General features: G+C 34.1%; 1 protein-coding gene across 21 annotated transcripts in view; it reads left to right on the top strand.

The window, feature by feature from the left end:
• ZBTB20 (zinc finger and BTB domain containing 20) overlaps window positions 1-16,464 on the top strand; it is a 750,813-nt gene that overhangs the window by 65,814 nt on the left and 668,535 nt on the right. For 11 of the 21 annotated variants that reach the window (XR_005383338.1, XR_005383339.1, XR_005383340.1 and 8 more), the window contains 2 exons: window positions 5,672-5,736; window positions 13,064-13,156. The exons of 6 other annotated variants lie outside the window; for them this stretch is intronic. The gene's annotated coding sequence lies outside the window, so the exon portion shown is untranslated. The remainder of the gene's footprint in view (window positions 1-5,671; window positions 5,737-13,063; window positions 13,157-16,464) is intronic. 4 more of the 21 variants (XM_038582876.1, XM_038582883.1, XM_038582874.1 and 1 more) reach the window with 2 other exon arrangements.

Here is a 16,464-nt window from a genome sequence, read left to right as displayed (position 1 = left end):
AACCAAATAAATGGGTGAAACCCTGATCATAAGGAATACTGCAGGTTTTCATTTGCAAGGCAATGTTAGTGTACAGCAAGGGCTGTGATCGTGTCTTTTGCCGATGTACCATTTTTTATGTTGTTTTTTAAAAAGCTTTTTCAGAAGCCACTTGTGGAGATAGAACTCACTTTTATTAATGTAGGTGTTATCAGATACCAATCAGACACTGTAACTACTGTGTCAGGACACATTCCTACCAGTCAGTCATGGTGTATTTGGTGTCCAAAGAATCTATGTTACGCTTCTTGAAGTGTTTATTGAGAAAAAATGTAAAACAACCAAGGTATTTCTTCCTAAACATCATCCTTAAAATTTTAGAGGCTTGACATCTTTGATAGTGAGGCAAAATATCTAAAAGTAAGCAAAGATGCTGTCTCATTATGGACTCAAATGCTATGCCACACTATAGACTGGCTTGAATCCAGCTGGACACCAGGGGTCCTTCTCCACAACAAATTTTTTGAAGTTATTGTTTACAGAGCTTTGACATACATTTGCGTTATTATTATTTTTAATTATAGGATAAATCTAGATATCTGTTAAGGGCCCTTACCCTGTAGCACATTTGTTCATATAAATAGTGGGTTAAGATAGTCAGGATGTAATCCTCTTTAAAAGTAAGTATAGTGCTGAAATCCAGAAAGTCTTGGATCTGAATTGGAATGTGAGGTAGCACACTTTATTTCCAACTAAATCCAACAGATGTGGTTTAAGTTCTTTCTCCCAGGTTTTGGTTATGTTAATACAATGTTTCTGCTGGAGTTTAAAAATGATGATGAAGAAAGACAAGGTATTAGGGTTTATTGTACTGAACCATCCTGCAATTTTTGTGATTCTTAGAGGTGTGGTAGATTCAGCTTTCCATTTCCTGTCCACAAGCATGATGATTGTCTGACCAAGAGAGGCATTTGCCATTTATAATATTTAGTTGATTTTGTTGGGACTTAAGTCATTGGGACATAATTTTACTATAAATTTTGCCCACTTGCAGTTTGTAAAGGAATTGATTGATGCTTTTGTTCTGGTACTTGCATGGCTTCCTATTGGAAATTTTCCTATGCAGTCATATATACTTTTAGATTTTCTATTCCGTGCCATTGGTCTGTCTAGTCATGTGCCATGATTACATTATTTTAATTATAGAGGTTTTAGATTATGCTTTAGTATCTGAAGTGTTATTCTCCTTCCTCACCCCCACCAGCACGCTTCTTTTTCAAGGCTTTCTTGTCTTTTCTTGCTTTCTTGTTATTCCAGATAAAAGTAGCAGGCCTTGAGGTGAAAAAAATCTTGGTGGTATTTTTTATTATAATTATGATAAATTCATGAATTAACATAGGGACAATTAATATCTTTATGAAGTTATTCAAGAACCTGCTTCTTTCCATTTGTTCAATAACTTTTGTCTTCCAAAAGTAGTTTACTTTTTCTCCTTATAGAGGTCTTAAACATTTGTTACTAAGTTTGCTCCTTGGTGTTCTATTAATTTCTTTATATAACTCATTATTACTTTGTTTTTGTTTTTGTTTTGTTTTGTTTTTACAAACTTGCTATCCTAAAGTCTTCTCTTCCATAATATTTTCTAAATGACTTTTTGTTTCTGTAAAAGAAGGTTATTGATCTTTGTATGTTAATTTTGCAGATTACCACTTTGCAAAATTCTCTTATTGTTTATAGTAGCCTGAGGTGGGTTTGAGCCCTGCTTCTACAGCAGTGTCTGTGAGACTATGGACAAGTTATTCTGAGCCATTTTACTCATCTACACAGCACAGATAAGAAAACCCCGTACCCCCAGACTGCTGGAGACTAAACGAGATCATAGAGTAAAGCACCTAATATTTTGCCCAGCATGTAGTAGTTATTCAATTGCTGATATCCATTAATAACATAATATAATGTGATATGTCATAATGTAATATAACATATTATCATTATTATTATTCAAGTATGGTTAATATGTTATTGGATTATTAAGGGTTTATCATATCAATTTTTACTACAAAAATGGGGTGAATTAAAGAAATGAAAAAAACACTTTAACTTTCTGATAAACCTTGGTGATTTAAGACACTTAGGGACCAAAGACTAATTCCGAAGTTAGGATATTTTGCAGCTGGACATGTATATTTCCATTACTTCTACTCTAATTATGATTATTGCATGCAAGACTCCTTAGCTCTGGAGAGTAAGTGGAGGGAACTTCTTGATCATCTAGAGTGATTATTCAAACCAATTTATGGAGTACATTGATTCTAGCACTTACTGACTATCTAAATAGATGTGAACATCTAATCTAAAGGCCTGTAACCATTTATGTTCTACTTCAAGAATCTGGCAACATTACTACATTTTCTTAGTAAATAATGCACTAACTTGTGAATGAACTTTTGTGGAGTAAGTATTGAACATATATTATTGCTGTAAGCAGAATAAAAGTGTTTTCCAGCCCATTATATAAAACTTGTCATGAAATTGATGAAAAAACAATAATTAATAAAAGTGTAGTTCAGTATAATTGTTCCATGACTTTTCAGCATCTATTACAATTTAATAAAGTGGTTATTAACTTTGCAAATACGCTTTTAATTCATCTGACAGAATCTTTTGCTAAAAAGTGAAAATGCCAGAATTTCAGGGCTCATTTATTCCTACCTCATGGTTGTTTTTTGAGTGTTAAATGAGATAATGCACTGGCATTATAATGCTGTTAATTTATGATGATAAGGCAGGTGCCTGGCTCATGGTAAGTGTTTGAATATGGTAGGTTTTTTTGGTTACTTTTATTATTACCGTGGCTGGTTCTTCACTCTCACCCCACACACATATTTTCCAACTAGTTTTATTCTTACTAGGAATATGGTTCTATGCTTAGAATATATGTAGGAAACATGTCTCATAATGGCCATTAAAGAATAAACATAAATAATATATTTTATATAATTTTTCAATATTGAAGTTAGCTAAGGTAGAAGTAAGAACTCCATAATTGGAGGATACAAAACCTTTCATTGCTTGTGGATGAAATTTCTGAGGAGTTGCTAGGATGAAGAATGATTTCTTTCAAAGAATTATAGATACATTTTGTCCATAGGTTAGAGTTTTCTGAAGTTCTGGCTTAGCACTCATTATAATTATTCCTTCATAGCCCCAGAGAGCTCCTTTGCTCATTTATTCATGTGGAAAATAACCTAGGGTATGTATTCGGTATAAAACACTGTTCTGGGGAGTTTGAGATATACAAATAGCAAGGTTTGTTACGTGAGCTGTCTCTATTCAAGAAGTCTGGAAGACTGTTAGATAACAATGAGGTTATGTGCAAAGATTTTGGAGCCAGATTATTTGGTTTGAATCCCTGCTTTGATGCTAGTTGTGTAACTTTAGGTGAGCTATTTAGCCTATTTGTGTTTCAAGTTTTTTTTACCTACAAAATGAGGCTGAAAATAGTACCTACTGTTTAGGATTGTCCTGAGGATTTCAATAATTGAGTATAGGCACAGAATTTAGAGCAATAACATAAGCTTTCAATAAATGTTGGTTAACATTAATATTATTATTACGTAGAACAGAATAAAATTAATGCTGTAAAACATAAAAACAAACTAATGCAGTATCGTAGAAGATGATAATAGTAATTTTCACTGTGGCTGGGGAAATGGACTTAGAGGAGCTTTATTAGATGAAGTAATGTTTAAACTGAAACCTTGAAGCATGATTTCTGTAGGGTAAGGAAGAATGGAAGGGTAGGAGTGAGTTGATTTCTAGGTTGAGCGAATGGTCTAAGCAAAGATTTAAAAGTGGTGGAAAGGTAAAAAATAAAACTTCTGGGACTTTGCAATCAGAAAGACTCATTTCTGAACCCCAGATCCACTTGTTAACCGAGTGGCCCTGGGCAAAGCAGGCTCCGCTTTTGTTCTCTCTTTTTGAGGTGTAGTCTCTTAACTCTCCGTAGGCAGTAAGCTACAGCAGTTGGAGGGCTGACCTTGGCATGTGATGCCTATTGTCCAATAAACCATTATTTTGTCTAGTTTTTAGTAGTTTGAGGTAGGAGACTAAGTCATGTTTCTATTACTTCATTTTCAGAAGCTGAAGACCAACATACTACTTTCACTTTTCTCCTCATTGAGTTTGGGACTTATCATCTAATGTGTTAGCATTATAGTTGGTTACCTTGTTGTGTACTCACTACATTGCATTACAATTTTTAGCTAGCTTATCTGTGTCCTCATTACACTGGCTTCTTTGAACACAGGCACTATGTCTGGTTCATCTTTATCTCCACTACCAACCCACTCTTCTTTGGAGTCTGGCACATAGCAGGAAGTTAATGGATATCTTTTACTTTCAATTTGTAGTTAAAAAAACAATTTATTGTTTTGTGCCCTAACATGAAAGACTTTGAATTCTACACTAGAGTTTGGATTTTATTCAATAATAAACCACCCAGGATTTTTAAGGAAGTGACGGAAATTCCTTGACCAATTAGTGTTTATTGTTTTGTTTTGTTTTTAAAAGAAGATAACTCTGGAAGCACAAAGATGGATGAAAAAAGTTAGAGGTTGAAAGTAAGTAGATTATTTAGGATTTTAAGCAATAACAGTGGGAAAAGAAAGAGCATTGGCCCAATCTGGGGATTAGTTGGATGGGAGTGCTGCTAAAAGGAATGGTGAGAAAAATGATGACTTGTTTTCATGAACTGTTGGATCAATTCCTTTAGAATGAAATGTTAGGTTATTTTGCCTTCCTTGGCACTTAATTAAAGGACTTTAGTGTAAAATTTGCAAACAAAATTTCACAATGTAAAGAAGTAATTAATGGTAAGGGTTTGTCTAAATTCCATTTTAGGTTTTTTTTTTTTTTTTTTTTTTTTTTTTTTTTACTAGAATACAGTGTGAATTTAAGACATTCTATAATTCTTACAGGAAATGGATTGTGAATTTTATTTTCTTATGTAGTGATAATTTTCTGTTATACTACAAATATCATTGTCTCTTTTTATATACATTTTTTTTAAATCCCTTTTCTTTGGGATGAACTATTTTTCCATCTTAGTTTTCTTCTTCTGAAAGATTGCTTGTCTTGTCTTCAGAATATGTTGTTGGTAATGAACTCAGTGCTATAAGTTCATTTTGTTCACTTGAGTGGGATAGTACCTGTAGAATGATCTAGAGTGAGAGTTAGTTTTTCTCAAATATACTTTAACTTTGATTTTGTAGTACTGCTTCTCATCCAAATTGTCTTCTCTTTCTGAGAGAAGTTTGAAGAGCTCATGAGAGAGTGGAAGCAGTGATAGAAGTGGAGGGAACAAAAAACATTAAAACAATCATAGACACCCTCCAGTGCCAACATTTATGTATACAATATAATAGTAGCTTTTTGAAAAGTTAAGATACTTGTAACAAGAACATGTTTACAGTGGTCTGACTGACATTAGTTAGAACTAATGGGCTGAATATGTGGAAGGAAACATTTCTTCCAATGAGTTCTTTGCATTTCGGATGATCTAACCTAAGAAAAATTGGCACAATATTCAAATCAGCCACAGCAACCTGACAAGGTAGGGGAATATTTTTAATATTCTATTCCATTTCTCATTTCAATTTCTGATGTGAACTATTTCTTACTCCTGTTATAGAGAATGGCACAGACAATGACTATTATTTATCGAATCACCCTTTGTGCTGAGAACTGAACTACGAGGTAAATATTATCTCATTCTTCACAAAATCTCGTAAATTTGCATTTTATCAATGAAGAATCAAAGGCTAACTTAGATCAAGCTACGTTCATAAGGCTACACATCTAGTTATAGTGGAATTTTTTGGAATCAAGGGTATAACAGGTAAAAATGGATCATGAAGTCTGATTTGTGTACTGTTATGTATGATGAAAGGAGTTTCTCACTTTTATCCAGTAAACAGAGGAAGTCAGCTTTTTGGAACTGGAGTGGAAAAGGGCCAGGAAGAGAGGGCAAATGTTTGTGTTTTTGACACTGTAAGTTTATTAGAGAATAAGAAAGCTTATGCCTCATGGTGGCTTGTCTTTCCAAAGCATAGATACTGCTTTTGGCACCCTGTTAGGCAGTAGTGGCCAGGGCACCTGAAAAACAGCATTATGCCTTGCTGAGGCCAGTTGAGAGGCCAGGAGCAATGGTGGCCTTATAACTTTTAACTTTGTTTGAAACACCTTTTGTGGGAAAAGTTACTGGGCATAGCTATTCCACACTGTTAGAGCCCATGGGACCTGGTGCCATATATTGAGTGCTGCATCAGTTTCACCACTGATCTGACCTGAAAGTCCGTGGTCTTAACCACTGTGCTATTTTGTATAACAAGCATATTATTCAGTATACCTGCGTCACTTGCAGAAAAACCCAACACCTATTCCTGCAAACAGTGTTAAACTCCAAAGTAACATGGAATTATAGCGTAGAAGGGGGAAAACAATATGTAATATGATCTCTTACTGTGAGTGGGGACCCCCCCGCCGAATGTATAAGCAATTAGAAATTCTCTAAGCTTCATTTACTTGCAAGAATATTCACACCTAAGTGAATTGCAGAGATTAAAAAACCCTGACTCTCAAGTTCAGCTGTAAAAAAGTCTAGTTATTTGCCTAAGTTTCAAAAGAATAGTTCCCTAAGTATTTCAAAATGTTCAACTGGCTGCCCCAGCCATTCTCTTTGGAAGCTTCTTTCTCATCCTCATGGCACATCCCTCTGGCATGCATGACCAGCTGCAAGCTAAGCCCTGTGGAATAAGAATTCTTTCATCCCTTTGTGTGATGTGTTTCATTTTCAGAGTTTGGATGATCCTCTTCGGTAGCAGCAGCAGGCATTGTTAGTTTCAATAGGCAGTCTGGATGCACAAGAACAGTCATCATAGGGAGACAGGCTCTAGGGTCCATCCCTTCGTGCCATGGTGCTGTGTTAGATCACTTTCCTCTGCTGGATTAATGGCCAGAGAAAAAGGGAAACAAACTGTACCCAAAGCGGTCCAATTAAAGTACTTGAACTTCACTGACGTCCATCCTATTGTTGTCTTAACTTCCTAACCTATGGTTAATTACAGAATAACATAAATAAGAGAATTATCTTAAATTCCCTATTTTCTTTAGTTTGACAAGCCATCAAAATTTTGTTATGTAAGATGAAATAATAATGTTTTTGGTAGAGTGCAACTTTTGTTGTCGTTGTTAACCTTTCTGCCTCTTTCCTAATATCTTCACCAAAGTCACTGCCAGGACTTATTGTATGAAACTACTCAGCCTTTAAATATTTATCTCTGTTCACAGTCTACACTGCAGCATTAGTTTATTCTGGGCACTTTGGTTTCCTTGAATCTCCAATTGATCCCACTCCCATGACTGCGATATTCTTTTCCTGGTTAATCAAGAATTCTCTATTTCTGCTCTGTCATCCATGCCACTGTAAGTAGGAAAGTAATTTAGGCTTTTGGCTCTCAGCCTCGTCATTTGTGAAATGACCTCCCCTGACTCTGAAGTTCTGTGTCCAAAATACAAACTAGGATTTCCAGTAGTAATAATTTATATGTGTATGATGATTGATAGTCTGCAGAGTGTTTTCATAGATTTTATTTTATATAATTCTGACCATAGTTCTGGGAGGTCTGTGTGTGTGTGTGTGTGTGTGTGTGTGTGTGTGTGTGTGTATGTGTGTGTGTAGAAAACGGTATTGTTGTCTCCTTTTTCAGATAAAGATACTGCAGCTCGGGGAGGTGAAGTGACTTAACCCACATATATAATAAGTAGCAACAGGCTGAATGTGAACTTTAAACTCCGAATTTTTCCTTTAGTAGGGACACAATTTCTTTTTAAACCTAAATTTCTTCATTGATTATAAGTTTCATGCTTTGGGAAGAGGCTTCCTTGTACTTAATTGATTTTGGGATACAATATGTCACCCTAGTTTTATCAGTGAAGGAGTCTCCTAGAATTTCTAATTAAGAAAGATAAAAAGGAATATGTTACCTTTCTAGTATAGAATGTTGGTATTATTGTGAACCCCTCTATCAGATTTAATCATACTTTTCAATTGTAAACCCAGTCTGCCAGAAACATAATATAGCCATATACTTATTAAATATTATTTCTTGCAGTTAGGGAAGATATGAATATAATAGAAGCCCTCTTGGCCAATCCCTGCTTCAGGCAAATAAGATACACTCTGAAAAATGGTGTATTTTGCTTATCTGTTTACCTGCTGGTATGCTTACTTCAAGTCATTTGTGTTTGTCTTCAAATTTGTTTATGCCAGTTGAATGTGCAATTGTAATTTATGCAAACTGATGAAATACAAGTAAAAAAAATATAAAGCATTATTGATTTTATGAAACTTAAGTTAAATGCTTTGGAAAGACTTTTTAAAGGTGAATCACTAAACAGATTACAACCTAAATAGGTGTGTAAACAACTATGTAGGATAGCCCAGGTTGGGAGGTAGGGGCCGAATGTAAAAGATCTGGAAGGATCTTGCACTGAATTTGCTTTTGCAAGTCCCTTTAATCTCTCACTGACTTTAAGTAATCCAAAACCTTTAAACTCTCACTGACTTTAAATAGATGATATGATGTGGTACAGTATAAGCAAGAAGAATAATGTGACTTACCAGACCAGGAGTCAATGGCAGGCAACTCTTGGTCCTAAATCAAAAGGATGGTCAACAGGTGTAAAGTTTTATGTTTTACTTTGAAATAAACTAAATATATTAAAATTGTTTTAACCAGCTTCTATGTCTCAGTGTCCTGTATAAAATGAAGATAAAAATAATTTTACCTGACACTCCTGCCAGTCATTAGAATATTTTAGTTGCAAGACATAATAATTCTGGTTTGTGTTAGTAACAAAACTGTTCATTTCCTGCTTCCATCACACCCTTACTTTCAGGATTTATGGGAAGAGGAGGCTTGCCTGCCTACACCTGTTCTCAGGAGATGCTAAGATCTGAAACTATAAGACATAAATAAAAGGCCTAGGTGTACTCTCTGCTAAAGACCATCGAAAAGAGAATTTAGCGTGTATTGGTGGAGTAGTGTGGGATGTGTATGCAGTACCTGCCCACGTGGAGTCTAGATCTAGCTCAGGCATTTCTTCCTTAAATGAACATTAACTTTCATGATCGTAGTCCTCTCACAATTGCAAATAGCAAACAAAGGAAAAGGAGAAAAAAGAAAGAGTGATAAGAACCTGTTAGTCAAACTCAAATAATTGTGTGGTAGTCAAATACCGACTGTAACAGTTGTATTCTACTCAATGCCCACAATTTCTAAATGCTTCTGGTAAGCGATAGATTATAGGTTTTCATTATTGAATCCACATTTAAAAATTGCTTTTTAGAGGAGAATTAAGCTTTTACTCGCTTTCTTTCTGGATGCTGACACACACATTCTCATATCATTTTATATCCTGGTTTTTTTTTTTTTTTTTTAACCTACAAATGTCCTCCTTATAGGAAAGAAGCCGGTGCTTCAAGGTCAGAGAAAACACCAACGCTGCTGATACTTCCCCCTTGGTTTATATGTTATAGGGATTCTAGTGACATTAGAGTAAATACACTATCAATCATTTATTATTATTGCTATTATTCTTATGAAATAAGTGATATAATTCACCTTCTATTAATGATTTATGTAGCACTGCCATAATCCTTAAAATAAAGCAAATAGGTAGCAAAGTGGAATTTAAGACATTCTCCAAAGTTGAAAAAATTTTAAATGGTATAATCTAAAGTTATCAAGTACCCATTTTGTCTTTTTAAAATAGTACAAGTATCATCATTGGTCACTTTCTGTAGCTATTATGGAATTAGGTCTATTTGTGTTTCATATTGTAGTTCATCCTTACCTGTCATAATGTTTTTTGATTAAGATAAATATTGTTTTTCTACTTCATAGCTCATCATTACATTGGGATTACCTCAGCTCATACAACATACATTTTTTTTTACCCATGAATGTTATTCAAATTTCTCCTCTACTCTATCTTTCCTGTGCCTTCATTTCAGTCATTATATGTCCTTCCAATTTCAGCTGTCCTCAGCCTTTAGCCCTCAGATGTGTATTCATATATATATATAAACTCATATATATATGAAGTCAAATAATACATATATATATTTGCTCTTCTGTATATAATCATTTGTTAACTTGTATCCCACTTTCTAACCAACACTTTTATTCCTTAGTTTGTTGATTTAAATTTCACCCACTTTTTTCCTTAGCTATACTATTTCTATAGAGTGATTTTACATGGAGACAGTAGTAGAACTTATAAAAGCTAGGCAGTAACCCAGAAAAAGGCGGTGTTTATACCAAAGTACAATAGTCTAGGTATTCAGGTTCTGTGCAGTGAGGACCTACCCATGATGACCTCTGGTTATACAAGACATTTTTAAGGAGGTAGAATTAAAGAGAATTTTTCATCATACGCAGTTTCTGTCAGTCAACATGATATTCAGAACCCCTTGCCAAGCACCTTTCTAGGCAGAGAAAAGAGTTACTCTCAGTTTGGATATATTCAGAGTGCTCTGTTCTTGACTCCTATCCCTGGGGACCAACCCTTGATAGTTTAAATTTTAGGCTGTGGATTAAAGTATTTCTGTAAGTGACTTGGGATGCTTTGCTAAACCCCAGGTGATGGGTTAATACCTCATCAGCAGTGATTTGCTGTGATGCTAAAATTGAGGTAGGTAAGCAAGTTGGCTTTAGTGAATAATAGTGGTCAGAATATCGTGGAACATGAAGTTGATATACTGGAAGAATGTAAAATTAGGCTTATGCACATATGCAATGGTGCTATTTCTATTTTGTTTAGAAGGAAGTTTGGGTATCATTGCAAATGATATGAAAGGCAGTAACTTGATCAAAGTTCTAGCTAACTTCTCATTTCTCTTTATTGAAGAGATGTAGGGAGGACAATCTAAAGTAAGAATAGTAGCAATGAGATTGACTCTCTTTTACTTGGTTTTCAAGTAGTATTTTTTTTTCTGTGTTGAAATTTATTGTTTTGTTATCTATTGAATGATTTAACAGATGTTCAAATAAAGATCAGATTGATGTTTCATATAGATATGCACACACTTAGAAAATGCATATTCATAAGATTTGACTAGGTTGATCAGCTTTAAGTTCCATTGAATTATTTGGCTTATCAAAAAGCAGATAAGTTATTGCTACCTGAGTTTGTTGGCCTGATGTTATCTGTAATTTTATTTAATCATTCATTCATTCATTCATTCATTCATTTTTTCACTGGGTACCTATTATGTTGGGGATTGTATGTGGCACAGGAGGGAAGGCAAAGATGAGTAAGACATGGTCCCTGCCTACTAAAATTTGTAGTCTAGTAGCTCTTGTATAAAACATTCTTAGATTGGCCTTTACTATAATAATGTGTTGGTCCCTTGACTATTCTACATCCAAGAGGTCTAATTACTTTTGTTATGATCAGATTTTTAGTTTGTATCTTTAATGTTCTGTATACTGAATTTAACATAATGCCAATACCTTTAGACAGATTATAATCCCTGAAAGATAACATAAAATATTATAAAATATTATGGTAAACAGAAATTTATCAAATACTTTTTATAGATTTAATACTGATTTTAGTCATATCACCCTCTTTCCTTTCATCTAATTCCTCCTTTATTTGGGAGAAGGGATGGGAAAGGATGATTGACATTTAGTAGTGAAAATCCACTGTGAATAGAAAACCCAGCAGAAACCTTTTGGTTTCTACTTGGTTTCTAGTTCTATAAAATACAAGATTAAGAGCCAAAGGAAATGAAGATGGAGAGATATGCAGATGACTACCATGAAGTATCTTTATCTTATATATGCCATGCTAAGGAGCTAGAAATGAGGTAGTATCCTAAAGGGTTTTAAGTGAGGAAATGAAAGCTTAGTTCTGTTGAGAAAAAACAAAACAGAGCAAAACTTCAGGTAGAGAGAAGAAATTGGAGTCTGTGGGACCAGACAAAACCATTTTCTTATTACCTCTAATAGGTGATTGAATCAGATGATCTCAGAAAAGCTTTTTTAACAGTAAAAATCATATGATTTTATGACCCTATGAATGACTACACCTATAGAATTACCATCTTTGGAAACCTTAACAACTGACTTCTAGTGAAGCCTAGTGATTGAACCTGTTTTTCCTAGTTCCCTCCTACTAGGGAACTAAAATCATAAATAATAGACTAAAAAATAAAAGACTAATAGTAATGAATTGACCAGCATAAGGAAGAGAAGGCAACTTATGAAAGAGATACAGTTTTTAGAAGATGTAAAGGAATAGAGGATAGAGGAATTAGTAGAACTGAGAAGGCTAAATACAGGTGCCTGAAGAGTGTGAGGCCAAGGAGAAAATAAGCCAGTTCATGCTCCAGAACTGACAAAAATTGGAAGGCAATAGCTGAGGTAAAAATAAATTATAATTTAATGTACTCAAAGAGACAGGAAAGATAGTACTTCCATGAAATTTTCCTGAAAATAGAGCAAAAAGTGAGATAAATGGAAAATAGGGAGAAAAGATAAAATCAGGCAAATAACATAACCACACATCTAATTTATAGTTTCAGAAAACAGAGGAGAGTGCAGAAAAAGATAGGGAAAGAATGGTCATAAAATTATATTATAAAAATTTTCAGAATTGAAGGACATTAGTTTCTAGTTTGAGAGAGTCAACTGAGCGCCCATAAGAAATGTAAAGCAGATCTATACCGAGGTCCATAACTGGAAAATTTTAGACTACCAGCAATATATACATAATAGAAGCTTGTAGTTAGAAAATATAGACCTTACACGTTTGCTTAAAAATGAGACTAGTATCTCATTTTTTTTTTAATGGCTACATTCAAAGCTAGTGGATGTGGCTTTAAAATTCTGAGGGAAAATAGCTTGTAACTTGTAATTCTATACCTAGCCAAACTATTAATCAGTGTGAGGGCAGGAAAAAGACATTTTTAGAGAACCGATCCTCAAACTACCTTCCATTGTTGCTTTCTCAGGAATCTTTTGGAGGATGTGCTATATCCAAATGAGGAGAAACTGAGGAGGAAAGAGGAAGACAGAGGATTCAGGAAATAGGTGATGATAACAAGGTGAGAAAGGTGAAGGGAATTTCCTGGACAATAGCTGTGTGTTGGTCTTAAGAATGACCAGTCCTCAGTTGGCCAGGAAGATGAATAACTCCAGAAATGGATATGATCAGAAGGTAGAATTAGAATTGTCAGGATGCTTCATTTTAAGACCGTGAAATATATTCAGACAGGCTTTACATTTTTGTTGTAGAGGCTTGGAATGGGGTCAAAGTGGCAATATTAACAGTAGGAAGGATACATTGTTACTCAAGGAAGGAAATGTATGAAAAATATGCTAGCTGGCTGAATATTGGGAGGATGAAAGAAAGGAAGGTGGGTGTTATAAAGAGAACTAATTCTTTTTTTTAAAGATTTGTTTTTATTTATTCATGAGAGACAGAGACAGAAACAGGGAGAGGGGGAAACAGGCTTCCTGTGGGGAGCCTGATGCGGGAGTCAATCCCACGACCCGGGATCATGACTTGAGCTAAAGGCAAATGCTCAACTTCTGAGCCACCCAAGGGCCCCAGTCTTTTCTTTCATGATAGGAAAGAAATAGATCATCTAAGCTTATAAATAAAAATTAAGAATATAAGTGTATTATTTGGAAATAAAGAGCTAAACACTAGATATTTTGACAAACCTCAAAGTTGGGATATGGGCTGCCATTTCTCTTTTGAAATCTTGTGGTACTATTTAACTAGCAAACTGTATAGATGTACTACTTTGGAAACTGAGAATTTATAATTTTAAAATTGAGAAGAAGAGGAATAGAAGTATATTCGGTTTTGCTTTTTCATATAGAAGAGTAACTCTTGATGAAGTATATATATTTTACTTATCTGGAGGAGCTAAATAGATTATACCCTGGCATTGCTGACATTTGTCCATTCTGTTTCTTGAGAATAACTATTATTGGGAAGGGTTTCCTTTTATCCCTTCAAGGTGCACATATTGTTTGCATGGTGAAAGTAATGGTGAGAAATCTTAAAGTTGTTGTTACAATTCTCAGAACTTAAGTGTGTGTCCCAAATAAAAGACAGCCAGTATTACTAAGGGTTAAGGAGAAATAGAAGCACCATGGGTAAACTTCCATTTGATTTGGTAGATACACTCATATAAGGCAAATTAAACAGTTTATTTGTTAAACAAAGAATAGCGTCCGCTCATTCCAAGTAGTCCTAAATACTCAAGATTTTTTCCTATCAAAAACTTCACATGGCTAGTTCATGCATTCTCATGGAATGCTTTTAACTGTTCACTGACTCATTACCTATTCATCTATAGCTAATGTAAAACCACTTTTGCTGTGGTTTACAAAAATATGGAGGTTATGTGATTCAGTGCATGCAGTTCAGAATTTAGATTATCTTTCAAAAATCAGAAAATGCTTTGCCAAAAATCCAGTATGAGTGTGCTCAAAATATCAAGTGCCTTTTGAAGTTTTTAAATAAAAAACTTCAACAACAAAACCCAACAATAAACAAACAAAAACCCCAGAACATGTCTCGTAAACAAAAGAGTTTAGCAGACATCCTTAAACCTCCTTGAAAGAATTTTTAGAACATAAGAGAGGCAGAAACAGAGACTGAGGTAGAAAAAGGAAATTTATCCTTGAATTTTTTTTTTCAAACCAAGGACATTTGGTGTTGACAGGAGAAGGAAGAGAGAAGAAATGAAGAAAGAACATGATCTGTCTCAAAGATTTATTTTATAATTGATTGTAGCTTATAAAGGTTTTCATTGATGGTTGTATGGGAGGAAGAATTCTAAGTTTCAATGCTGACACTTTGAAGAGTTGCCCTGTTGTTGCAGCTGCTTGGGCAGCCTTGCTCAAACATCAATGGTGCATTGTGGCAGCTCGCTCTGCTTCCCTGTTTCTGATGGACATTCTCCAGGCAGTGAAGGGCAAAGGGGCTGGCAGTGCTGGTAACTGGCATAATGGAAGTTGTTGGACCAGTTTTGAGTGTATGCGTGTGAACAGAACACTTAATGACAGTTTCTGTATTATGGTCAGTCTAAGTTCAGGGTCAGAAGATACTTTCTGGTCAATTAATAGAGATGGAAATATATGTATTTATCTTTTTTGTGGTTAGAGTGCATATTATTTGGTTATATACATATATACACATATATGTATTTTTACATATATATATGTGTTTGTCTTTTTGTGGCATAGAGTGAATATTATGTTTTTTTTTTTATAGTAGTTGGTAGAAAGGACTGTTCAAAGCCTAAAAAAGATTCAGTAAGTACTCAAGATATAAGTACACTGAAATATTTCCATCATAAAATAAATGTCTTTTAGTGTTCATTATACTTAATTATTGATCTTTTAGGATATTCTAATTAAATATTTTCTATTTGTGAAAATGTTTCATTTTTTTCAGCTTTTTTCTGTATGTTCAATAACATTCCAATTTGTTCTTTTATAATCATAAAATTTTATAAGGGATATGAAAACTCACCTCATACTGAATAAATAGAGCCATTACTTAGAAGAATACATTATAATTTTAGGAGGTGATACAGAGAAGAAAGAATTGATGAACATTTATTATGTATATATTTTTTCTGCTAGAGGAAAAATCTTCAAGTTGGAAGAGGGAAATGTAAATCAATGATTGAATTGGTTACTAAGAGGCTTTTTTGGCAAATTTGAAATCAAAGTCCATAGGGTTTAGCAAATTCTATTCCATAATTTTTGAAAAAACAAAGCACCCTGCACATTTATATAATGTGTGTTTTTCAAAGTGTTGTCAACATATATTTTTACTAGATCCTTATAGTGATCCTGAGAAGTAGCCACTACTACTTTGAATAGTAGACACTAGGTCTACCTTTTTATTAACTCTCATTTATTATTCACTATACTCAAGAAGACAATATTATCTCCATTTATATATGTTAAAATAAATTAAATAAATTTTTCAATTCCTAGCTATGCATCAAAGTATTTGGAATCCAAACATAAGGAGTTTTTCTCCCAACGGCTATGCCTTTTCCCTTGAAATCCATAAATTCTAGATATAATCACATTTGAGAGTTGGAAGCTATAAAATACTAGGTATAAGCAAATGTGTAAAATCTTAAACATAAAATAAAGATGAATTCTGTAATCTACAGAGTTAACTTTATCTCTGGCAAAATTCTGAAGTGAATTAATCAATTCACCCATGTCAATTAAATATCATTAAATGCTTTAAACAGTTCAATTAAAAGACAGAGATTGTCAAACTAGATAAAAAATAGCCAACTATATGCTGTGTATAAGATTACTATATTAAATAGAAAAACAGAGATAGATTAAAAATGAAAGGATGTGAAAC

The sequence above is a fragment of the Canis lupus genome, chromosome 33 (genome assembly GCF_011100685.1).
Source record: "Canis lupus familiaris isolate Mischka breed German Shepherd chromosome 33, alternate assembly UU_Cfam_GSD_1.0, whole genome shotgun sequence".
Taxonomy (NCBI): Eukaryota; Metazoa; Chordata; class Mammalia; order Carnivora; family Canidae; genus Canis; species Canis lupus.
This window is presented reverse-complemented; position numbering and strand designations above follow the sequence as displayed.